Source organism: Ovis aries, chromosome 24 (assembly GCF_016772045.2).
Source record: "Ovis aries strain OAR_USU_Benz2616 breed Rambouillet chromosome 24, ARS-UI_Ramb_v3.0, whole genome shotgun sequence".
Lineage (NCBI taxonomy): Eukaryota > Metazoa > Chordata > Mammalia > Artiodactyla > Bovidae > Ovis > Ovis aries.
In genome coordinates, this window is record NC_056077.1 from 27,944,212 (window position 1) to 27,970,154 (window position 25,943).

At 44.7% G+C, this 25,943-nt stretch overlaps 1 pseudogene; it reads right to left on the reverse strand.

The window, feature by feature from the left end:
* Positions 1–8,256: 8,256 nt before the first annotated feature.
* On the reverse strand, positions 8,257–8,784 carry LOC101105622 (large ribosomal subunit protein uL24-like; annotated as a pseudogene).
* Positions 8,785–25,943: the final 17,159 nt, after the last annotated feature.

A 25,943-nucleotide genomic window follows, 5' to 3' on the forward strand; every position in this document is an offset into this window, starting at 1 on the left:
GATCGAACCTGCACCCCTTGAATTGGAAGCTCCAAGTCTTGACTGCTGGATAGTCATCTACCATAGTAGGACCATAATTTTATCAAAGCTGTTGTGTCATTTTCAAACAAAGTATAATGGCCTCTCACATAGAGCCACAGAGATTTCTTAGAATGACTGCAACATATGCCCCATCTAAGATCAATTAATTTCATCTGAAGATACAGAAGACAGAAAAACCCCAGATGCATAAATCAAAGTTGCTGATGTAGCAAAAGCATGTGCGAGTAATGTAATTTCCAAGAAGCTTATAAAACCAACCTGTGAGGTTAACGTCTGTATCAGAAAGTTGCTTTTGGCTGCAAGTAACAGGAGCCCACAAAGTGCATAAAGGCATATACTGATAAAAGGCCTTCACATAAGAGGTCCAGTAGACCCCTGGCCACTGAGTCTCAAAATCAATTTGATGTCACATAGGAGGGGCCACAGTGCACCTTTCAAGTGCTCCCCAAGGCTGCCTGCACCGCCTCACTGTATGTCTTTGGTAGCCCAAGGTCTGTTCCTGTTCTCCTTCCCTACATTAGTAAAATGGGCTCATTACACTGATGATAGACTATCTTTTTATTGCTTATTTTTAAAGTTTTTGATTGCGCTAGGTCTTCATTGCTGCATACAGCTTTTTCTCGTTGTAGCTTGAGGGCTCAGTAGTTGTGGTGCATGGGCTTAGTTGCCTCAAGGCATGTGGGATCTTCCCAGACTAGGGATCAAACCCATGTCCCCTGCACTGGCAGGCAGATTCTTATCCACTGGACCAACAGGGAAGTACCGAGGATAGAGTATTAACAGAGGAAGACTTGTCTCTGCTCAGGACACTCTGCAGATTCTGCTGGAACATGTTTGAGAAAGACGATAGGTGGTGAACCCACAGAAAAGTCAAGGCCAGGCATCAACATGTAGTTTTGGGGAGTCCTTTAGTCAGGTAAGCTTCCCTTGTGGCTCAGCTGGTAAAGAATACCCCTGTAGTACGGGAGACCTAGGTTCGATCCTTGGGTTGGGAAGATCCTCTGGAGGAGGGAAAGCCTTCAGCATTCTGGCCTGGAGAATTCCAGGGCCATGGACTATAAAGTCCATGGGGTGGCAAAGAGGAGGACACAAATAAGTTACTTTCACTTTCACTTTGGTCAGGTAAGGTGCATACTGTCCCAGAAGCTGTGATTGATGGGGAGCAACCCTTTCCAACCCCTAAGAATACAAAGGAGGTGCAAGACTTTGTGGGGGTTTGAGGTTTGGAGGACTTATATTCCCCACCTGGCACAGTGCTTCCATCTCTTATACTGCCTGGTAAAGGAAGGATTGAAGGCAGGAGGAGAAGGGGACAATAGAGGACGAGATGGTTGGACGGCATCACTGACTCAAAGGACATGAATTTGAGCAAGCTCCAGGAGTTGGTGATGGACAGGGAAGCCTGGCGTGCTGCAGTTCACGGGGTCACAAAGATTCGGACACAACTGAGCAACTGAACTGAAAGTAAGGGCACGTATGGGACTGGGGATCAGAGGGATGAGCCGCCTTTGAGAAGGCAAGACACTAGTGAAGCAGATTAAAGCTCTGGGCGTCCCCCAAGCAGGGCTTCCTGGGAGGCAGATGCCTCTGTGACTCTGGAAGGTATGAGGTGGGGACAGTCACAGAGACAGCAAGAGGGAGTACCCCTAGGATTTTGGTCCTGGTTCTGAAAGGAGGCACAAACCCCATAAACCCGCAGAGAGCAGCAGTTCCTAGCACTGCACACAGCGTTCCTCCAGGTAAAGTCTCTCATGAAGGATCAGCAATCATGGTAAGACCCTCCCTTCCTATTGAGGGACCGGTTGATAACTATGTGTCACCTACCCATGTCTGCTGTAGCACTAACTCCCACTTTGACTAAGGGTCTTACCCCTCTGCAGCAGAGGAGACCCTGCCCTCCAAACTCCCCTGCCCCTAATTCTGCCCCTGTGGCCTGTAGGGAGGAAGTGGGAGAGATTCCCTCTGAGGCCTGGTGTACTGGTTGGGGTGACCGGTCTACAGTCACTGTTCAGCTCAACACTGACACCATCTGGACGGAAACAGGCATGAACCACAGCTACCAGGGGGCTGAACTCAGAGAGCTCGTGAGCTCTGGATGTTAACACTTTGCACTGACAGTTGGACTGTTTTAAAGAAATTCACCCTACAGCTTAGAAAATGGGAAGCTGGGGGTGGATGATCATGAATAAGCACTGGTGGGGTCAGGATATGTGGAAAGACATCTGGGTTTGCCTGCAAGAGCCTGAGTCAGTTCTCACTGTCCTCCACGTCCCGGCTCAGAGGATGTTGACACCCCTGGCAATCAGGAAGCTGATGCTATAGCCCGGATATGAGCCCTAGCAACGCACAATCAGTTGTGGTGCCCGCGTGGAATGGTGTGTTGTCAATGATGCTGGATTGCCCTTGAAATACACTGACTTGGTTAATGCAGAAACAACACTTCTTGTATGTTTTAAATAACCAAAGGATCCTGGGGCCATCCACTGGAGGGAGCTCCCAGCTGGTGAGGAATTGGCAAATTGATTATATTGGCCCCTCCCTCTGAGTGAGGTCTAAACATGACTTGGTTTGTGTGGACACTGCATCTAATGTGACCCGAGCTTTCCCTGGCGGCCACATAAACCAGAAAGTTATGGAATTAGAGAGGCTGAGTACCAGGGACAGGTACCCTCACTGAGTAGGCAGGGATGGGGGTCACATTTCAAAGGTCATGAAATGTAAGACTGGGCGAAGGAACATGACACTGAATGAAGGTTCTGTCTCCTTTACAAACTGCAGGCAGAAATGTTGGTAGAAATGGAAGAATGAAATATTAAAATAGCAGATTAAATTACTAACAAGTACCCTTGGACTACAAGGAGATCCAACCAGTCCATCCTAAGGGAGATCAGTCCTGGGTGTTCATTGGAAGCACTGATGTTGAAGCTTTGGCCACCTGATGCAAAGAGCTAACTCATTTGAAAAGACCCTGATGCTGGGAAAGATTGAGGGCAGGAGGAGAAGGGGACGACAGAGGATGAGATGGTTGGATAGCATCACTGACTCAAAGGACATGGGTTTGGGTGGACTCCGGGAGTTGGTGATGGACAAGGAGGCCTGGCATGCTGTGGTTCATGGGGTCACAAAGAGCTGGACACGACTGAGACTGAACTGAACTGAAAACCACCTTGGTCACGTGATTAAAGGACTGTTCCAGCCTTTAATACATTTGAATAACAACCAGTAGGGACTGTCACCCCATCTGCCAAACTGAAGAACCCTGCTGAGACACCCAACGCCTTCAGTGTATGGGAGTCATGAGAGATGGACATCACCCCGATTCTCACCATGGATCATGGGGCACTGCTGGGACCACCAAGCCGCATCGCTCCAGAGAGAGGTGTTATCTACTAGAGTTTGTGATGGGATGCCCCACTGGGATGGGTGGATTGCTTCTCCGCTGGAATCCTGTCGTCCTGCTGCAAGCTGGACCAGTTGAAATGCACCCTCCCTGGCATGGAATGTACACCGTGGAAAGAGGGGAGAAGGTGGGGTCCTGGTCTGGCATTACCCACCCAGCCCATCCATCTCCTCACACCTGACTGTGCTGCCTCCCCCGGCAAGTTCCTCCTCCTGCTCAAGTTCCTAAAGCTGCAGCCACATTAACATCCCAGGCTCAGGCCACAGGTGTAGTTCTCAGAGAAGAGGAAGGCCTCCCCATGTCAGTTCCTACTGCGTTTCTGTCTTCTTGACTTTAGTCTTCTGCTGCTCCTGTGGTTTCCGGTCATGGGATGGGCACCTGATGGAAATACCTTTCTACCATGGGCCCTCTTGATACCTGGCAAAGGAATCAATCTGCTTGGTGGATATGTGGGCAGCTGCCCCTCTCAGCTTGTCAAGACTGGCATGGTGAGTATCACCACTCCAGGGAGGGGATTGGAAGGCCCGAAAGCAGTTCATTAAGGAAGGACAAGCCAGGACTAGTGCTCTTTTCTTTTCCTTTTTATGGAAGTATATTTGATATACAACAGTGTGTGAGCTTCTGATGTACAGCAAAGTGATTCAGTTATTTATGTAGGTATATATATATTTAGTGGAGAAGGCAATGGCACCCCACTCCAGTACTCTTGCCTGGAAAATCCCATGGATGGAGGAGCCTGGTAGGCTGCAGTCCATGGGGTCGCAAAGAGTCAGATACTACTGAGCGACTTCACTTTCGCTTTTCACTTTCATGCATTGGAGAAGGAAATGGTAACCCACTCCAGAGTTCTTGCCTGGAGAATCCCAGGGGCGGGGGAGCCTGGTGGGCTGCCGTCTATGGGGTTGCACAGAGTCGAACACGGCTCAAGCGACTTAGCAGCAGCAGCATATATTTTTAGATTCTTTTCCATATAGATTATTGCCATATATTGAATATAGTTCCCTGAGTTGTACAGTAAATCCTTGTTTTTTTAATCTATTTTATATGCAGTGGTGCTTGCATGCATACTCAGTTGTGTCCAACTCTTTGTGACCCCATGGACTCTAGCCCACCAGTGACTCTGTCCACGGAATTTTCCAAGCAAGGATACTGGAGTGGGTTGCCATTTCCTACTCCAGGGAATCTTCCCGACTCAGGGATTGAACCCAAGTCTCTTGCCTCTCCTGCACTGGCAGGAGGGTTCTTTACCGCTTGCACCACGTGGGAAGCCTGTACAGTGAGGTAGCAATGACTAACTCGTGTGTGACCTAGGAACCGTATCACTTTATACTTGGATGAAGTCACTGATGTGGAAAGTCTGAATCAGCCCTGGGCTTTTCTGCAGTGCATTTATGGGGGAGATGTGCCTGCTAAATTTGTATCACTGAATACCTGAGTAACTGAAAATGAGATTCATTTGTTTGTAACTAATATTCATCTTGTTAATTAATGTTTCCTTTAAAACATTAACTAATGTAGGATCACTTCTGATGGAGTGCTGGCCTGAAGCAGGTGGTCTATGTGCACTTGGCTGGCAGAGAGTCGGGGGTGGGGGGAGGCCGGAGAGGGGATGAAGTTAACAAGACACCTTTCGACCTTGATTTGGTGCTAAAGGAAAGAGAATTGCGAATCTGATCAAGTCATGGCCACTGTGTTCATCTTTGCAGTGCTGCGAGGAGAGATGGGTATTTCATATTAAAGTGACGTCAGGGAGAAGTATAGTCATTTGAGATTTTATTTTATTTTTTAACTTTTGGCTGCCCTGGGCCTTCGTTGCTGCAACTGGACATTCTCTATTGCAGTGAGCTGGGGCAACTGTCTAGCTGCCTCTTTGCTGTGGCTTCCTTCGTCGGGGAGCACGGGCTCTAGGGCACTCAGGCTCTAGAAGCTGTGGCACACGGACTTAGCTGCTCCTCAACCAGTGGAATCTTCCCAGAGCAGGGACTAAATCTGTGTCCCCTACAGACAGACTCTTAACCACTGGACCACCAGGAAGTCTTGTTTTTATTTTAAATTGTGGTAAAATGCACAGAAGGTCAATTTTGCCCTCTAGCCGTTTTTAAGTGTAAAGTTCAGCGGTGTCAAAGTGCTCGCTCTTTGCTGTGCAACTGTTACCGCCATCCATCTCTAGAACTCTTTTCATCTTGTAAAATCAAACCTCAATAGCCATTTAACCACAACTCCCCATAACCCCCCTCTCCCCAGACCCTGGCAACCAACATTCTGCCTTCTGTATCTGTGGCTCTGACTACTGTAGGTATCTCCCATAAGTGGAGTCACAGCAGTGTTTGTCTTTTCTGTGACTGGGCTTATTTCACTTAGGATAATATCCTTGAGCTTCACCCATGTTGTAGCAACTGTCCGAACTTCCTTCCTTTTAAAGGCTGAATAATATTCCATTATATATATCATATTTTAGGGACTTTCCTAGTGGTCCAGTGGTTAAGACTCTGTGGTCCCGATGCAAGGGGCCTGGGTTCACTCCCTGATCAGGGAACTAGATCCCACATGCCCCAATTAAAAGATTCCACATGCCACGACTAAGACCTGGTACAACCAAATAAATAAATCTTAAAAATCAACAACAACAGTAAAACAATCGTTCAGTAATAAGACAGAGTCCTTGTCTCTCCTCAAGGAATATACCTAATGGTCTGACACATATCTTTGAGTTGTTCTGCAGAAACTAAGACATCCACTCAGGTAGAGGACGGTGACCACATGCTGACTAGAAGCATGTAGATTCCAGCTGGTTGCAACCAGAAGGTTGATGATTAAGATTCCTGAAACATCACCCTGCTACCTCACAACCAACCAGTTGGAGGAAAGTGCAGGAGCTGCACCCATCGCCCCAGCTGTTGCCTTTAAAACCCTTCCCTGAAAGCCATTAGGGAGTTCAGGTCTTTTGAGCACAAGCTGTCCACTCTCCTTGCTTGATGCCCTGCAATAAATGCTGTACTTTCCCTCCACCACAACGCAGTGTCAACAGACTGGCTTTGCTGTGTGTTGGATGAGCAGAGAAATCTATCCAGTGGGGACGCAACTTTAGCCCCACTCATATTCGTGTTGAATGTGAGTACACGCTGGTGAAGGCATGTTAGCTAGCTTTTCATGCCTTTATCCCCACCCTCCACTCTGTTTTGTTGCTGTTCAGTTGCTAAGTTGTGTCTGACCCTCTGCAACCCCATGAACTATAGCATGCCAGGTTTCCCTGTCCTTCACTATCTCCCAGAGTTTCGTTCATGTCCATTGAGTCGGTGATACCATCCAAACATCTCATCCTCTGTGGTCCCCTTCTCCTCCTGCTCTCAGCCTTTCCCAACATCAGATCTTTTCCAACGAGTCAGTTCTTCATATCAGGTGGTCAAAGTATTGGAACTTCAGCATCAATCCTTCCAACGAATATTCAGGGTTGATCTCCTTCAGGACTGATTGGTTTTATCTCCTTGCTATCCAAGGGACTCTCAAGAGTCTTCTCCAGCACCGCAATGTGAAAGCATCAGTTCTTTGGCATTCAGCCTTCTCTATGACCCAGCTCTCACATCTGTATATGACTACTGGAAAAAGCCATAGCTTTGACTATACAGACCTTCATTGGCAAAGCGATGTCTCTGCTTTTTAATACTGTTTAGGTTTGTCATAGCTTTTCTCCCAAGGAGCAGGTGTCTTTCGATTTCATGGCTGCAGTCATTGTCCACAATGATTTTGGAGCCCAAGAAGAGAAAATCTCACTACTTCCACTTTTCCCCTTCTATTTGCCATGAAGTGACGAGACCAGGTGTTTTTAGACAACCAACTTTTTTAAAAGATTTTTTTTGGATGCGGGCCATTTTAAAAGTCTTTACTGAATTTGTTACAATATTGCTTCTGTTTTATATTTTGGTTTTCTGGTCACAAGACATGTGGGATCTCAGCTCCCTGACCAGGGATTAAACCCATGCCCCCTGCATTGGAAAGCAAAGTTTCAACCATGGACCACCAGGAAATTTCTGATCACCAATGTTTTAATTGCCAGCTCCAATTCTCTGTCAAGCTAGTACTCCAAGATGGGTATCTCTCTGCTCATTGTTGGACATCATGGGCTCCAGAGTGAGTTCCTTGGTCTGAGGAAATGACAATTGGCCATCCATACTGATGCAATACTTTCTCTTCCAGTTCTTTCATAATGCTGCAAGCATTTTCATCTACCACCGAGTAAGCAAAGCCCAGTCCAGAATCAGAGTCTATTCTTGTCAGGACCCACCTGCTGTCCCCAGGGTTACCAGCATTCATCTGATTTACCAGCTATGTTTAGCACCTTCCCACCAGGGAAGTTGTCGCAACACTATCAGCGGTCTCTTGTCTCCTTTGCTGGTAGACAGAACAATCTTTTTGACATTTTATGCCTTAGAAGGTGTGATACAAAGGAGTCCCCAAATGGAGTCATCTTTGTCAGGTTCCCACATCAGCAAACCAAGACTTAATACATAACTAATTACAGTTTCAATCTTCCTCAGGAATTTAACCTTTAACCAGCCAAACTGGAATTTCCTGGTCAGCATTAGGAATAAATCTGCTGATAAACTCCTTCTGTTCCCCCTTAGAAGGATGACCTTGCCTAAAACAAGGCTTTTTCTGATGACAATTTCCTTTTTTCTGTTCCCTCTCTGACTTTGAAACCTTTTCTTATCTGCAGCTTGACGGAGCTCCTTTCTATTGCTAGACGAGATGCTGACTGATTCATGAATCTTTTTCCATTTTAACAGTTTTTAATGAAAGCTATAGACAAGGTGACTTTATTCCCGCATCTTTTCAATTGTTTCTTCCTTATATTTACCCCCCCCCTTTTTTTTTTTTGCCCCTTGGCAAGATTTGGCTTTATGTTCAAGGATCTTTGTGTGGTCCTTGCCAGTTTTAGACTGGTGATAACCACCTTGCTGGGCTGAATGCCCACATGGACAGTCCTGCCACTGGCCTTCCCCCACTGCATTGTTCAGTATAGATGTTGTATTTCTTCCTGTAAACCTGGACTACTTGGCCAATTTGCTGCCTTTTGTAGTGCCCTTCTATAGCCTGAACTTCATCATCCTTTCTGATGGGTATGGATCGAACGTTGTACTTCTGTCTCAGCTCTTAGAGAGAGAAGACATCATCTTCCTGAGAATGTGGGAAGGTGCACTGAAATGCCTTTTTCAGTTTTTACTTCTGTCAGAAGTCACGAAGGGATTGAACTTCATTTTGGCCATTTTAGTGAGGACTTAGAAGGGAAGAGACTCATGAATCACTTTATAAAGTCATTTAGATCTTTAAATTTTTCTTGTTGGAATTTTTGTTACTGAACAGGCACAAAAACAGGTCTAGATTCAGCCCATCTCTGCATTGATACTGTGCCCTCACGTCCCCTCATTTCTGGATCCAGTGGCCATATCAAGAGGTCACATGGGGATATCTGCTTGTCAATTACAGTCACTTTCCAAACTTGGAAAGTAGTTCTTCCAGTGGGCATAGACATATCCTGATTTAATTCATTCCTCCAATTTTCATAGGATCACACCCCTTATGCTGCTGCTGCCGCCGCTAAGTCGCTTCAGTTGTGTCCGACTCTGTGCGACCCCATAGACCGCAGCCCACCAGGCTCCCCCATCCCTGGGATTCTCCAGGCAAGAACACTGGAGTGGGTTACCATTTCCTTCTCCAATGCATGAAAGTGAAAAGTGAAAGTGAAGTTGCTCAGTCATTTCTGACTCTTCACGACCTCATGGACTGCAGCCTACCAGGCTCCTCCATCCATGGGATGTTCCAGGCAAGAGTACTGGAGTGGGGTGCCATTGCCTTCTCCCCACCCCTTAGGAACATCCCTTTAATAGTCCAGCTTTCCTTTAACCTACCACCTGACCAAATGGACAGGCCATTGACCACTGCCTTTGAGGCATTAAAAACCTGAACGATGGTCCAGTGGCTAAGACTCTGTGCTCCCAGTGCAGGGAGCCTGGGTTCAATCCCTGGTCAGGGAACTAGATCTCACAGGCCACAACTAAGACCTGGCACAGCCAAATAAATAAATAAATATTTAAGAAAACAAAACAAAAACCCAAACATAGGGACTTTTAACATGGGTCAACTCCTCCATCACTGCCTGGAAAACAGCATGCAATTCAACATACCACACTGATCTCTTTTTACCTTCTTCAATCAGACTGGTAGCCTTCCAACAAGAATCTTGTCCATTTACCTCGGAATGGACACCCACAAACCAAAGAGCTCTTTGTCTGTCAGTGGAGGGCTGTGTATGGGGCACTGACCAAGTGACAGTGGAATCCATCAGCTCCTCACACAGTTCCAGAGTCAATCCTGGAGCAGGAGGGGTGGGGGAAAGTCTCCCTGCTGGTGAGTATCTATTTCTTCCTTGCATTCTCCCCCAAACTGACCCCAGATAAGCAACTTCCATTTCACTATGAAACTATTCCAGATTGGGAAAGGAGTACCTCAAGGCTGTATATTGTCACCTTGCTTATTTAACTTTTATGCAGAGTACATCATGCGAAATGCCAGCCTGGATGAAGCACAAGCTGAAATCAAGATTGCCAGAAAAAATATCAGTAATCTCAGATATGTAGAGACACCACCCTTGTGGAAGAAAGCAGAGAAGAACTAAAGAGCCTCTTGATGAAATTGAAAGAGGAGAGGGAAAAAGCTGGCTTAAAATTCAACATTCAAAAAACTAAGATCATGGCATCCGGTCCCATCACTTCATGGCAAATAGATGGGGTAACAATGGAAACAGTGGCAGACTTTATATTCTTCTGCTCCAAAATCACTGCAGATAGTGACAGAAGCCATGAAATCAAAAGACGCTTGCTCCTTGGATGAAAAGCTATGGCCAACTAGACAGCATATTAAAAAGCAGAGACATTACTTTGCCAACAAAGGTCCATCTAGTCAAAGCTATGGTTTTGTGGTCCAGTGGTCATGTATGGACATAAGAGTTGGACATAAAGAAAGCTCAGTGCTGAAGAATTGATGCTTTTGAACTGTGGTGTTGGAGAAGACTCTTGAGAGTCCCTTGGACTGCAAGGAGATCAAACCAGCCCATCCTGAAGGACATCAGTCCTGAATATTTATTGGAGGGACTGATGCTGTAGCTGAAGCTCCAATACTTTGGCCACCTGATGTGAAGAAGTGACTCATTGGAAAAGACCCTGATGCTGGGAAAGACTAAAGGTGGGAGGAGAAGGGAACGACAGAGGACGAGATGGTTGGATGGTATCACTGTCTCAGCGGACATGAGTTTGAGCAAGCTCTGGGAGTTGGTGATGGACAGGGAAGCCTGGCATGCTGCAGTCCATGGGGTCACAAAGAGTCAGACACGACTGAGCGACTGAACTGAGCAGAGGAAACTGTCCTGGGCACAGCCACGTTCATCAGATTGTTTTAACTCTCTAGGCCTAAGTCCCAGTAGGCATTGCTCATAGCGTTTTGCCATAAGCCCCAGCTAGGTTTCATGTAGGGTTATCTCACACAGGGCTATCATAGGGAGAATCTGTCCCCACCCACACTCTGGCTTCTATTATACGATGTTTGGGCTCAGGGAATCTTCCCGGTTTCCATTTAGTATGTCCAATTAGCATTGCTTCAAGGGAAGATTTACATGTCTTCTATTTTACACGATACTAGGTAGGGGAAATACTCCCATGAGATTCAACATGGGAATACCACCCTGGAATATAATCAAGTATAAGAAATGCAACTGGAAAGTTCCCTGGTGGTCCAGTGGTTAAAGACCCACCTTCGATTCGGGAGATGCTAGTTCAATCCCAGGTAGAGGAACTAAGATCCCACATGCGGGTCAACTAAACCTGCCAGCCAAAACTACAGGGCCTGTACACTCTGGAGGCCATAGGCCACAATCAGAGAAGCCTGCACACTTCAACAAAGATCTCATTTGTTGCAAGTAAGACCTGACACAGCCAAACACATACATTTTTTTTTTTTTTTTAAACAAGAAGACTTCCCTGGTGGTCCAGCGGTTAAGACTCCACCTGCTAAGGCCGGGAACATGGGTTTGATCCCTGCTCTGGGAGGATCCCCCATGCTGTGGAGCAACTAAGTCCATGCGTCACAACTACGGAGCCCGTGCTCTAGAGCCTGTGAGCCGCAACTAGAGAGTGGCCCCCACTCACCGCAACTAGAAAAAGCCTGGGGGCAGCAACAAAGACCCATCACAGCCAAAAATGGGGAAAAAAAGAGTAATCACTATAAAGACTGTTCAAACCCAGCAATTCTCCTACAAACTTCTACCCTACGTTCCTTTTGTTTTATTATTATTGTACTTCACTTTGCATTGCAAATATTGAAAGTTTTTTTTGTTTGTTTGGTTGGTTTTTTTAAAAAATTGAAGGTTTGTGGTAACCCTGTGTGGTATATGTTTATCGGCATCGTTTTCCCAACAGCATTTGCTCACTTTGTGTCTGCCTTACATTCCTAACTGCAGCCTCCATTAGGACTTCATCCACAATACTAGATCGGGAAAGCGCTCTCCTGCCAAAGATAGTATCCAGTGCCACAGAGGGAGACACAACTTCTTTATGTAAAGCCTGTTTCAGCATTCCAACTTTCATAATCCTATCAATCATTACATGCTTACATCTTCATCATCTAATTGCTGCCTGTGTAGGGGCTTCACTAATGGATGTGGCTTCCCTCTCAAGGAGCCCTGGAAACTTCTCCACCCTCTGACCACTTGGCCCAGTCTTGTGCCAAAGGCTTTTGGTCATCGGTGAGGGATTGAACCAAGGCCCTTTTGTCAATCTTTAACCTGATAAACCCATCTAACCACTGTACCAAGCAACGGTTGGTCAGGTTTCTCATCATCATTTCTGCAATCTGACTTTTGCCTTTTTCCCTCTTTTCTCTTTTCATTATTTAGAGAATACTTTGTTAGTTTCTGTAATCAAATCCATGTAGATAAGACCTTACATATTTAATACAGATGGAAAATTTTATGTTTAATGTTTCTAGGCCAGATGGCTGCTGACTTTTTCAATTTCTCCAAAATCTCCTAAGGATTTCCTTCTGCTGGGACGAGTCTCGTGACTCTCCCCTTTCTGTTTCCTCTTCATTTGTTTCCTATCAATATTTGCTTATTCATCTTAATTCTTAATAACCATTTAAAACTTTTCACTCTGTTGGGAAGTCCCTTGAATCTCCCCTTGGCCTCTTCTCATTCTCTTGTTAATTAACTTGATATTTTTATTACCATCTGTGAAACTGAGTCTTCCAAATTCCCTTACCAATTAATCGCTTAATGCAAAACTTTATTCCCCGTTTCGTGCCCTCTAGGACTTAGTAGAGAACCTCAATTCTGTGCTAACTGAACACAAATCAGCCAGAGTCACATGACTAAAATTTGGCTGCCGTCGATAATGTCGTTCATGTACTTAAATTGTTATTGTAGATAAAATCATCAATGTACAAACTCCGGTTGTTTCTCTAGGGCAAGATAAGCTAACAGACTCCCGAGTCATATGGACCTCCTGACCAGAGAATCCTACACCAGAGACATCCCAACTTCCAAAGCTATGATTAAGAAGGGTCGCAAGGGTTCAATGGTAAGAAACCTGCCACTGCAGGAGACCCGGGTTCGATCCCTGGTCTGAGAAGATCCCACATGCCATGGGGCAATCAAGCCAGGGCGCCACAACTGCTGAGCCTGTGCTTTAGAGCCTGGGAGCTGAAACTGCGGAGCCGTGTGCCTCAGTTCTTGAAACCCGCACTCTAGAGCGCCTGCTCAGAAACAAGAGGAGTCACCAAAATGAGAGGGCTTCACACACAACTAGAGAAAGTGAACGTGTAGCAACCAAGACCCAACACAGCCAAAAATAAATAAATTTTTAAAATTATTTTTTAAAAAAGAAATGTCATAAGAAATGATCGATCCCAGCCTCTTTGTTCCTTACATTAGGAAAAAAAAAAAAACACCTTTAACTCAAAGACCAGATTGGAGTAGATCCGAGGCTTGTCTGTCATTCCCAAGCAATAAATCCTTACCTTGCTGCAAACGCCTGTTGTCACAGCTTGGCTTTCTGCGCTGTGGGTACCTGAGCCCTTTACTTGGTTGCATCTGTAAGACCTATGAGGGAAAGCTGAGACAGGAAATTCAATAAAGCTTCCTGCACTGTTTTTCGGTTTTGCAACAATTGCATTATATGGGGTGCCCATGTGAAAGGGTCCCTTCTAACCACAGCATTTACCATGACCTAGGTAATGGGCATGTTCATCAGGTAGGTATCTCAGTCATCACAAAGCCCACCCCACATGGGTTACATTCATATATATCAGCTGCTTCATTTGGGGTGTTTGTTTGGCATCCATGGGCTTCCCAAGAGGCTCAGTGGTAAAGAATCTGCCTGCCAATACAGGAGATGTGGGTTTGATCCCGCCACAACTACTGAGCCTGTGCTCTAGAGCCCGGGAGCCTACATGCCCTAGCGCTGGTGCTCCTTAATAAGAGAAGCCACCACAGTGAGAAACCCGAGTACCACACCTAGAGAAAGCCCGGGTGCAGCAACGAAGGCCCAACATAGCCAAAAATGAATGAATGAAACAGTAGTGACTGATCATGTAAGTTTAAGACTGCTTCGCTGGAACTTTTTATAAGGAACCGCAAATGGACTTTAAAAAACTCTCGAGGTCAGGAAGGTCAAGACAAAGTCCAAGTAGTCCTTCAAGCTATCGGGTCACAGCTGAGCCTATACTGGGCCACAGCTGAGTCTATGCATCTCTCTCTCAAGTGTACTTATTTATTAACTAAGCCTTTGGGTGTCTCAGAGCCACACGAGTACCTAAAAGGATATGTCACTTGGTTGGAGATCAGACAGTATTTAACAGTTTGCCTTACTGCATAAAAATTTTCTGGATGTTTTGGCAGGTGACCTACTGTCAAATTAACTCATTCTGTGACCATCTTATGTGTGTTCCTTGTGACACTGGGATCTTTGAGTTAGGCGGCAGGAAACTGCTTGACCTTTCCCACCATTTTTTTTTTGCAACTTTTTGGCTTCTGAGATTCCCATCAGTCTTTATCTCTTGTGCTCACTAACAGAAACTGACGGTAACTGAAGACCTAGAACTGTGGACACCACCAGTAGTCAAAAGATTAGGAACTGGTGGAGGGGACTTTTCTGGTGGTCCAGTGGTTAAGAATCTGCCTTCCAAGGCAGGGAGCACGGGTTCAACCCCTGATCAGGGAACTAAGATCCCACCTCCCAAGGGGCAACTAAGCCTACTTGCTGCAACTAGAAGACCCAGTATAGCCATTTTTTTAAAAGAAGGATTCTTAAAAAAAAAAAAAAAAAAAGATAGGGACTGGGGAAAGGGTTGAACTAGCAGTCTTCAAAGAATGGGGACTGCAAACAGATTCCAGACAAATGGGGAACTAAAGACTAAACTGCCAGCAGTTCCCAGCATGGAGTCTGAGGTCAGAATGAAGGGCTAACTTTAGAAGGTACTGCAGGCTGGCCAACCCTGAGCCTCTTTTAATCTCTGGGAAATTCTGGAGCTGTTTGAGCCCAAGTGGCATCAAGGCCATGCCCCTTCTTGGGGGAGGGGCACTCATCCCTCCAATGCTGACCAGTTCATGTTCACGAGTTCCAACATGCAGACATTTCATTCTCAACTCAATTCTGGAAATCTGGACTCAGATTCTCAGCTGTACCGCTTCCTTTCACCTGTGGAAATGAAGGTGACAGAGAGGCACAGAGAAGCTTATGCTGTGTGCTCCAAAGCCAGACTTTTAGAAAGGGAACTGGATTTCTAACATCAAGCTGGCGAGTTCAGAAGTTACACTTCAAGTGATGGGGAGCCACTGAAGATGGATGAAGATGTGCGTCTGGCTCAGTACTGTATTTGGGAGGTCATCAGTGGTTAGCAGACAAACGGACAGTGGAAACTGAGGCTCTCATCCATGGATTTCTAGGTAGAAATTCCAAGTCAAGTCCTCAGGTTGCACAGCAAGGATCCTGTCCTGGGATTTCCAGTTGGAGCCTTGATAAGACCAATGCCCTTTCCTTGGCAAGGTGATTTGTGCAAACACACTGCATCCTCCCAAAGGCAGAAAGCGGCTGATCCCAGCTCCCCTTGCTTGGAATGCTTCTTCCCCATCAGGCCTGCCTGGGATGAGAGTATGAAGGCCAGGGAACCTCTCAGGGCAGAGCAGATCCAAATGACAACAGGAGATAGTTTCTTTTTGTACAACTTGGCGGTCTCCTGTTTCATTTCTAGGACAGTCTGTCCATTTGCTCCCTTCGTTATTTCCTTGCACTGACGTTTGAAGAAGCCAGCCTGCTGAGGGAGGAAGGAGAAAGAAAATCGCTGGGGTCAGTGTAGGAACCCCACCTGAGGCTGCCCAGGCCCATCTGGAGACCCAGTGACCAGCCTGGCCCCTCCCTGGGTGGCTGGTCTCACTTCTGCTCCACTCACTCCTTTGCCAGCATTATCCAAATTCTAGACCCTCAGAAGGGCTCCCCCAGACACCTCAGCTTGTCCCCTGAGTGGCCCCACCCAGAGTCACAACTGAACAATACCACTGAGCCACAGAGTCACAGGCATGGTGTGTCCTGCTTATGGGTCCCCTGCAAGCAAGTGTGACAACCCCAGTGCACACACCAGCAAGCAGGCTCCCAGCTTGCACCTGCCTGGGCTGAAGGGGTGTGCAGGACTGAAGGAGAGTGTGAAGCCCTGGGCAGGAGGATGTCACCCAGGAGGCCCGTGGGTGGGACCAGCGGTCGGGGTGGGGGGACCCGGGTTAAGCCACCTGGGCCTCTTTCAAGTCACGAGTGCATAGATCTCACAAAAGCAGGGGTTTGCATCTAGTGTTGATGACACGCAATAGGGGCCCAATAACTCTTAGCTGAATGACAAGTGAATTTACAGAAAGTCATCACAGCACCCTGCCTGGAACATAGCAGCTGCTAGGAAGGTATTTGTTGAAGGAAGGTGTCTGCTCAAGCCTCTGACTTGACTCCTTAGTGTCACACACCATGTGCGCCCCTCCCTGGGCAGCACAAAAGCCCTTTTCCTTTCATCCAACTTTTCCCTGATCCCCAGCCTCTGCAACGAGCAGGTCATCTCCTTCTGGTGGTTATAAATGCCCCACAGGGTGTCAATCTGTTCTTGGGATGAGGAATCATCCTGCCCGGATGCCAAGGGTTAAGCCCAAAACCACGGACCTGTCAATGTGTAGCTGAAGCCTCCCCACCTCCATGACAGGAGGCCCAGGGACCCCCTTTCTGCCTCCTTGGAAACTCACACAGCCTCAGGACACAGAACCTCGGGGAAGCCCCTGATGAGGTTCTGCCTTGTATCAGGGTAACACTGCTCCCCCAATAAGGCTATAAGAACCTTGAAAGCAAGGTCGCATCTCATGTGTCTTAGGGGACCTGGGACAATCTTGAGGCTTTTTAAACAACACTGATCTATTAATTTGGCTGAACCAGGTCTACGTTGCAGAAGGTGCTCACCATGTGTGATCTAGTTCCCTGACCAGGGATCCAACCTGGGTTCTCTGCATCGGGACACAGTGTCTTAGCCACTGGACCACCAGGGAAGTCTCATCTTGAGGCTTTTAAGAAAGGCTTCTGAGAACTTCAGCCTCTAATAAATGTAGGATGTGGTGCAGAAGTTAAAGCATCTGCCTGCAATGTGGGAGACCTGGGTTCGATTCCTGGGTTGGGAAGATCCCCAGGAGAAGGAAATGGCAACCCACTCCAGTATTCTTGCCTGGAAAATCCCATGGACGGAGGAGCTTGGTGGGCTACAGTCCACGGGTTGCAAAGAGTCGGACATGACTGAGCGACTTCACTTTCACTTTCTATTGACAATAATTTCACAATTATTATTATCATCAATAGCCCACAATAAGCACTCGATTGATAAGTGCTCCTAGTAGTGTCCTCTACCAATTGAGAGGGTGGCGATAAGACTTAAACTTGGCCGATGTTCAGCTCCTACGGAGAGAAAGAATTCCCCAGGCCCCACAGCGTGATGGGCAAGGACCCCTTGGAGGTCATGGTGTGGCACCTGCTGATCACAGTGTAGACGGCATACTTCACGGGCAGCTCCAGCTGGAAGGTAGCTTGGGGCTGTTATTCTCACTGGAAGAAGACGAGGATCCCAGCTGGCAAGTCCCCCAGGGGAGGAGACTGAGAGGGAGCGGGTGCTGCCCTGGGCCTGGCCCAGCTCACCTGCTCGCATTGGTGGCAAGAAGCAGCTTGTCTCCCAGGGTGGCTGTGGGGGAGATGTGAAAGGTGACCGTGAAGGTGATCTGGGGAGGAGGCAGAAATGGGAGGAGGTCACCAAGGAGTAGGACCGCGTGGGGGCCAGGGAGGAGGAGTGGGCAGAAGCAAGGTGGACCTGGGCCACATTTACTTTATTTCATTCCAATCTTAGCCAGTCCTGACCACACATAAAATCTCTTTTCAAAGATTTCTTTTTCATAAATCTTTTTTTTTTTTCTCAAAACACACATCCTACTTTTCTTGCATACAGAGATGTTTTCTTTATTGCTTCTTTTAGCTTTAATCACATATATTAAATTTTCTAACCTTTACAAATCTTTAATTTTTACTGAAAATGAAAAAGTAAGCAATCGTGAACTGTCTTCTCCGTTAGCATTTTGTGAATTGGCGGACTTATAAATACTTTTTTATAATTTCTAGAAACAGGTGCTTTCTCATAGAAAAGTTCTCAGCATGGCATCCAAATATCATAAGTTTTTATGTAAAAGGAAGCCAAAAGTATATAAACCAGTGTTCGATAATCAGTGTTTCAGAATTTTATCTTACTTGAGAATGATCTAGTCAATGACAAACCATCACTTAGAGTTTCCCAGGTGGCACTAGTGTTAAGAACCCACCTGCCAATTCAGGAGCCATAGGAGTTCCATCTTTGAACTAGGAAGATCCTCTTGAAGAAGGCAAGGCAACCCACTCTAGTGTTCTTGCCTGGAGAATCCCATAGACAGAGGAGCCTGGTGGGCTATAGTCCATAGGGTTATAAAGAGTGAGACGCAACTGAAGCGATTTTGCATGCATCCATCATTTGATTTAGCTTAGCATATCTTTAAGGTTTCAGGTTACCATAAAGATTTGGGGAAACTATTTTAAAAGTTCACCTAGAAACTTTTTGTCTGACAACCATTTAGTTCATTTGTTTAGATTATCTATGCAAATATTGTCGTACCAAGTTATTTTTCTTGCTGACAAATTTTGTGACAGAGAAACATGAACTTTTTTGATTAATAAATCCGGTTGGAATAAAAGTTGTATGTCTACATGATACATGTTGATCATTGTTGATCGCTCTAAAGCCATGTTTGTTTTAATTTAACCAAAAACCATAAACCAGCTTTTATTTATTCAAGATTAATCCCAGATCATGTAAACTCGAAAGTCATTTGGGCAAGTTTCTGTTAAATTTAAACTCATGTTAGTGCTTGTTTGTTTTTAAACCAATTAAATAGAGCTCTTTTACAAATTAATTTTAGTAATACCAACTGCCGGCGAAAAATAGCATATATCTACAACACATATACATAGATATTTATGAACACACAGACATGCAAAGAGAGATCTTGCAGTTTCAGTTTAATATTTTAGTCATGAAACAGGCATAAGAATATAAAATGTACTAGTTATAAAACAAGTGAGATCTAAGTCATTTTTCTATCAGATAGAGTAAGTTAAGATTACCAGCTGAGATGACTAACGCCTTTCAATAGTATCTGTGGAGAAACACTTAAAAGATTTTTTAATTACCTCTTTTTCATTCTGTTCTCTCTCTGATAAGAAGTTTCTCCCCAGTTTTTATTTCAAAGAATTGGCTATCTGGTCCTAGAGAAAATGGGGCCGCAAATTTATATTACAAAGGCATAGAAAAAACGTCCAAGTTTTCTTCAAGAAATCTTGGGATTTATTTCCCTGTTATCAAAGTCCTAGAGTAATTATTATGTAAACTTTCCTTCTTTTCTTGAGTGTAGGACACATTCTGTCTCCAGTGTCCCAATCTTTCACAGTATTTGTAAGCATTTAAATAAAGATGACAGACTTCCCTGATGGTCCAGTGATTAAGACTCCACACTTCCACTGCAGGGGGTGCACATTCAGTCCCTGGCCCAGGAATTAAAATCCCATGGACCACTCAGTACTGCCAAAAGGTCTAAAAAATTAAAAATAAATAAATAAAAATGAAAAAGAAGACTTTGAGGGATGGTAAAGTTTTCTAGAGTTGCATTCACAGTTTTATAAAGATGTGTAAGATAAAGACAGCTTCTTTCAGTTTATCAAGGATTTAGCTCAGGCGGTAAAGAGTCTGCCTGCAATGCAGGAGACCAGGGTTCGATGCCTGGGTTGGGAAGATCCCTTGGAGAAGGAAATGGTAACCCACTCCAGTATTCTTGGTGGAGAATTCCATGCACAGAGGAGCCTGGTGGGCTACAGTCCATGGGGTCGCAAAGAGTCAGATACGACTGAGTGACAAACACTTCACTTCACTTAAATGACATCATAGCTTGATAAGCCCACCCAACTACATTATCCCCAACTTGCTCTACTCCCTCTGGCTATATAGCTTTATTTTAGTTTAGGGGAGAAGGCCTAAAAAAGATTCCTATCAGCCTCTGAATATCAGCTTCCAATCTCTGGCAATTTTAAAAACATATTACTTTTAATTTTAGTTCCCACTTGGCTGTTTAAGAGAATAATGTAGCAGAAAAATCTCAGGGTCTTATCAACTCTGGATAGGAGCCCTCCTTCAACACCATTAGCTTGGTGGATTTTTGCTTATGGCCTTGTAGTCTCTTCAGAATGGAAAGACAATTCAGATAGAGGATTAGAATGAGATAGCAAATTAAAGGAGGAAAGGGACTCCCCGGGATGGTCCAGTGCTTGAGACTCCATGCTTCCACAGCAGGGGACACGGGTTAGATCACTGGTCAGGGAACTAAGATCCCACATGCCACTTGGCCAAAAGAAAAAAAAAATTAAAGGAGGGAAAAGGGGAACAGTAGGATCCATCTCATAGTCTTTTAAGTACGTCTCATTTCTTCAATATTTTATTAGTTTCTTGCAACAAAACTTTCAAGGAAGCTATTTGAGGATTTCAAAGTATTCTTCTGGGAGCGTCTGTATACCAGTTAAAATAGGTATTATATTCTGTTTGATTTAAGAACTATTACTTTTTTTAAAACACAATTTTTAAAGGTTGCACTCCATTTACAGCTATTACAAAATATTGACTCTATTCCCTGCTGTTGTAAAATACATTCTTGCAGCCTTATAACTAGTAGTTTATACCTCCCACTCTGCCACCCTTGTATTGCCATTCCCATGTCCCCCACGCTGGTAACCATTAGTTTGTTCTCTGTATCTGGAGTTTTACCCTCATTTGCAGCTAGTCTTGCTTGAGCAGAAGGCTAATGTGGTCAGCTGACTTGTGTGGTCAGTTGCTCAGTCATGTCTGATTCTTTGCAATCCCATGGACTGTAGCCAACCAGGCTCCTCTGTCCATGGGATTGTCCAGGCAAGAATACTGGAGTGCGTTGCTGTTTTCTCCTCCAGGGGATCTTTCCCACCCAGGGATGGAACTCATGTCTCTCGAGTCCCCTGCATTGGCAGGCAGATTCTTTACCACTGAGCCACCATCTCATTACTTCCCTGTTGGCTCAGAGGTTAAAGCGTCTGCCTCCAATGTGGGAGACCTGGGTTTGATCCCTGGGTCAGGAAGATCCCCTGGAGAAGGATATGGCAACCCACTCCAGTATTCTTGCCTGGAGAATCCCATGGACGGAGGAGCCTGGTAGGCTACAGTCCATGGGGTCGCAAAGAGTCGGACACGACTGAACGACTTCACCTCACCATCTCATTACATAGACATGATGGATAAATCATTAACCATTGGTGATTGAATTCAATCTCCAGCTCTTCTCCCCTCTTGAAGCTGAGGGATGGGGCTGGAAGTTCCAAACATATAATCACGTGGTTGGCTCCACTGGCTACCAGCCCCCATATTTAGTTGCTTTCCAAAAGATGCCTCAGTAACATAACTATCTTTATCTCTCACTATCTTAGCACCCACAGCATCAGGCCTGGCAGAAAGTACTTCCATGGCAACGTGTGGGTGGCAACTCAAACAAATACTTGACTATCTTTTTGCCAGTTGCCCTAATTGTTGTTTAAAACTGAGTGAAAAACAAAAGACTTCTGCTGATACAAGTGAGAATACAATTGAAGCAAAATTGGAAATTTTACAGTTGTTGGAACAGTCAATTAACCTCAAGCCTTGCTTGTGAAGAGAAGTCTGAAAGTAAAGGTGACATATAAAATGCGATACATTCAAGAATGTTTCTAAAACATGAGGTGTGGTGAAGGTAGGGGAAATGAAGAGAACTTTAGATTTTTGGATTGAGGAGAATTGTCAAAAAATCATCTTTGGACTTCCTTGGTGGTGCAGTGGTTAGGAATCTGCCTGCCCATGCAGAGGACGCAGGTTCGATCCTTGGTCCCAGAAGACTTCACATGCTGTGCAGGGCAACTAAACGACAGCGCCTGCACATGCTCTGCAGCAAGTCACCGAAATGAAAAGCCTGCCCACAGCAACTAGAAAAACCCTTGAGCAGCAACAAAGACTCAGTACAGGCAAAAATAAATAAATAAATTCATCTGAAAAACTTAAAAAAAAATTAAATTATTTTTGTGGTTCCAAACACAGAGAGAAGTTCCCAGATCTGCAGAAGTGATGACAGGGAGCTGTTTATTACTGACCCCCTCAGAACAAGAGGGAGAAGGCTATTGCTCAACTTGGCCTTGACCATCTTTGTAGGAAGTAAGTAAGTCAAGCCTCAAAGTCAGCACTCATGATCTTCAGCCCCATTCCCGACAAGGGCATCACCAATGCCCTTCTCAGCATCTAATTAATTTCTTCTGACTGTTAAATGTCAGCTCAAGTAAATAAAGCTAATATTTTTGTTTTGAAAACTATTTGATATTGTCTCTACAGGATTCCTCATATCCCTGGGGGTTCTGTTCCAAGACCCCCCCCATGGTTGCCTGCAACCTTGTAGAGTTCTGAGTTACCTGTATTATAAGCTTTTCCTACGCTTACATAACTTGTTGGGCCTCCCTGGTAGTTCAGATGGTAAAGAATCCACCTGCAATGCAGGAGACCTGGGTTCTGTTCCTGGGGTGGGAAGATTCCCTGAGAAGGGAACGACTACCCACTCCAGTATTTTTGCCTGGAGAATCCAATGGACAGAGGAGCCTGGCAGACTACAGTCCATGGGGTCGCAAAGAGTCAGACACTGACAGACTTTCACTTTCACTTTACGTACCTGCAATAGAGTTTAATTTATAAATTAGGCCCAGTAAAAGATTAACAATGTTTCCCCTACTATATAGACAGGACCTCATCAATCTTGTGCCCAGTGTTTATGGGGGTCTGTCCAAACATTAGATTTTTAATCTTTGATAGTATGATATTACAAAGAAATTGCTTTTCTTCTGTTATTGTTGAGCTCAGGCATCTTCACATATGCTTAAAGCACACTAGTCATTTGTGTTATTTCATTTTCTTCTGTTTTTTTTTTTTCCATTTTTCTTGGAATAGCAATATCTTTGTTACTGGTTTCTAAGAACTCATTTATTTATTTTTAGATTTTTTTTATTTGGATCATTTTCTAAGTCTTTATTGGATTTGTTACAATATTATTTATGTTTTATACTTTGGTTTTTTGGCAGCGAGCCATGTGGGATCTTAGCTCCCCGACTAGGGATTGAACCCTCACCCCCTTCATTGGCAGGCAAAGTCTTAACCACTGGACCACCAGAGAAGTCCCATAAGTCCCACTTATGACTGAGGATGTTAACCATTTGTCATGCAATGCAAATGAAATACTGTATTTTATTGCCATCCAAACAGAGGTTAACAACAGTAACTAATAATAAAACAGAACAATTTTAAGTTTACTGTAATAAAAATTATGTGAATATGGTCTCCCTCCCTCTCTCAAAATACCTTATTATTAAGATTTAATGCCTTATATTCCCAGTGATAATGTTTACTGCAATGTCACTTATCCTGCAAAGGTGAGTGTAACTTCTTTATTGTGGCTTACACTTTTCATCTTCATGATCACTTTTGTCCCATATTAATGCTTTGTCTTAGAACTTCCCTGCAGCTCACATGATAAAGAATCTGCTTGCAATGCAGGAGACCTGGATTCGATCCCTGGGTCAGGAAGATCCTCTGCAGAGGGAATGGCAACCCACTCCAGTATTCTTGCCTGGAGAATCCCATGGACAGAGAAGCCTGGTGGGCTACAGTCCCCGGGCTCACAAAGAGCTGGACACGACTGAGGGACTAGGCACACAATGCTTTCTCCTACGGTAACAGAACTTATATTTGTTTGTTTCCACTTACCAATTTCTTTCCTATAAGTCTTTTGGAGTCATTTTTTTGGAACATAGCTTTTATAAAGAAAACATAATGGTAAAGCAATTTTTAAAATTCTTTTTATTTATTTAATTTATTTGGCTGCACCTGGTCTTTAGTTGTGGCATGTGGGATCTAGTTCCCTGACCAGGGATTAAACCCGAGCCACTTGCACTGGGAGCATTGGAATCTTAGCCACCGGACCACCAGGGAAGACCCTAATTGCAGAGTTTTTCAAAAGCCTTTTCCTCTTAACTAGGGACTTACCATGCACCATGGCCGTAATTTTTGCAGTTGGAGGTGCAACAACAAAACTAACAGATTTTTTTTTCTTTTTTCACAATTTCGCAGGTAGAAGAGGTGTACTTGTAGGTTTTAGCAGCCTCAGCATATGATTTTTTTTTCCTCCTTTACTTAGTCAAGAATGCTCACCTTTTCACTTAAAAAAGTACTTTACAGCTTCTCTTTGGCACATCTGAATTGCCAGTGTCACTCCTCTTGCACAATGGGGCCATTTTTAGTAAAAAAAAAAAAAAAGGTCACTTGAACCCAAGCCCTGGGATACCTCATCAATCTGATAACCGAGCTGGCTACTATTAGTAAGTGACTAATGGGCAAGATATGCTGGACCACTGATGATTCACGTCCTTTGCGGGTTGCGGTAGATGGTAGGAGAAAAGGGTGCAATTTCAAACATAAGAATTATTTCTGAAATTTCTTATTTCCTATTTTCTTGGAAATCGAACCAAAGGTAAAGGATGTACTACTGTACTCGACATTCAGTCTACATTTTAAGTGCTTCAAATGCCTGTCACATATATACATGAGATAGTATGCCCCAGTTAGGGATTTTTGTCACATATTTTAACCTTCTAGGTCTCCTCCTGGGCTTTTACACATTGTACCTTTTGAGAGATATTCATTTATTGTGGAATATTAAAGACACACACAGGGAGTTCCCTGGTGACCTAGTGGTTAGGATTTGGTACTTTCTTTGCAGAAGCATGAGTTCAGTTCCTGGATGGGGAACACAGCCTGGCCAAAATACAAACACACGCACACACACGCAGATTCGGTTACCAAAGGGGAAAGGAGGGGAAGCAATAAAATTAAGAGTTCAGGATTAACATATACACCCTACTATATATAATATAGCTAACCAACCAACAGAGACCTATAGAGAACTATAGTCAATATTTCATAATAACTTATAAGGAAAAAAGAACCTAAAAAAATAGATATCTATGTATGTATAACTGAATCATTTTGCTATACCTGAAAGTAACATAATATTGTAGATCAACTATACTTCAATGAAAACACACCAGAGAGGGAGAGAAACCTACAGAGAAAATAACAACCACCCATGTATTTAACCCTCCCCAGTATGGGGTCGCACAGAGTCAGACATGACTGAAGCGAGTTAGCAGCAGCAGCAGCAGCAGCAGTAGCAGTGAAACAGATGTTAAAATTTTGTGTGCTGAATGTTAAATTTAACACGTTCGACATCCCCACCCCTCGAGAGGCCATTGCTCTTCTGATTTCCAGCTTCCTAGATTAATGTCACCTGTTCCTATGAAAGGATTCATATTATACAGTTCTGGTGTCTGTCTTCTTCCACTTATGACAAAGTTGAAATCCATCCACGTTGTTACCCATATCTTTGGTCTGTTCTCTTTTATTGCTGACTAGTAAGTGCTCTGTAGGAATTTACCAGTTTAGTTGTCCATTCTCCTCTTGCTGGGCTCTGCTTCTTTATTCTTTAAAAAAAAAATTTTTTTTAAGTCTTTTTTAACCGTGCCACCTAGCATGTGGGATCTTGGTTCATCAACCAGGGATCAAGTCCTCACTCCCTGCATTTGAAGTGTGAAGTCTTAACCACTGGACCACAGGGAAGTCCCTGGGCTCTGATTCTTTAAACAACACCCTCAGCCATGCTCCAGCCCCCCCAAGTACCCAGGCAGTGGTCTGCTCCTCTCCAGGCTCATGTCCATGCAGGGGG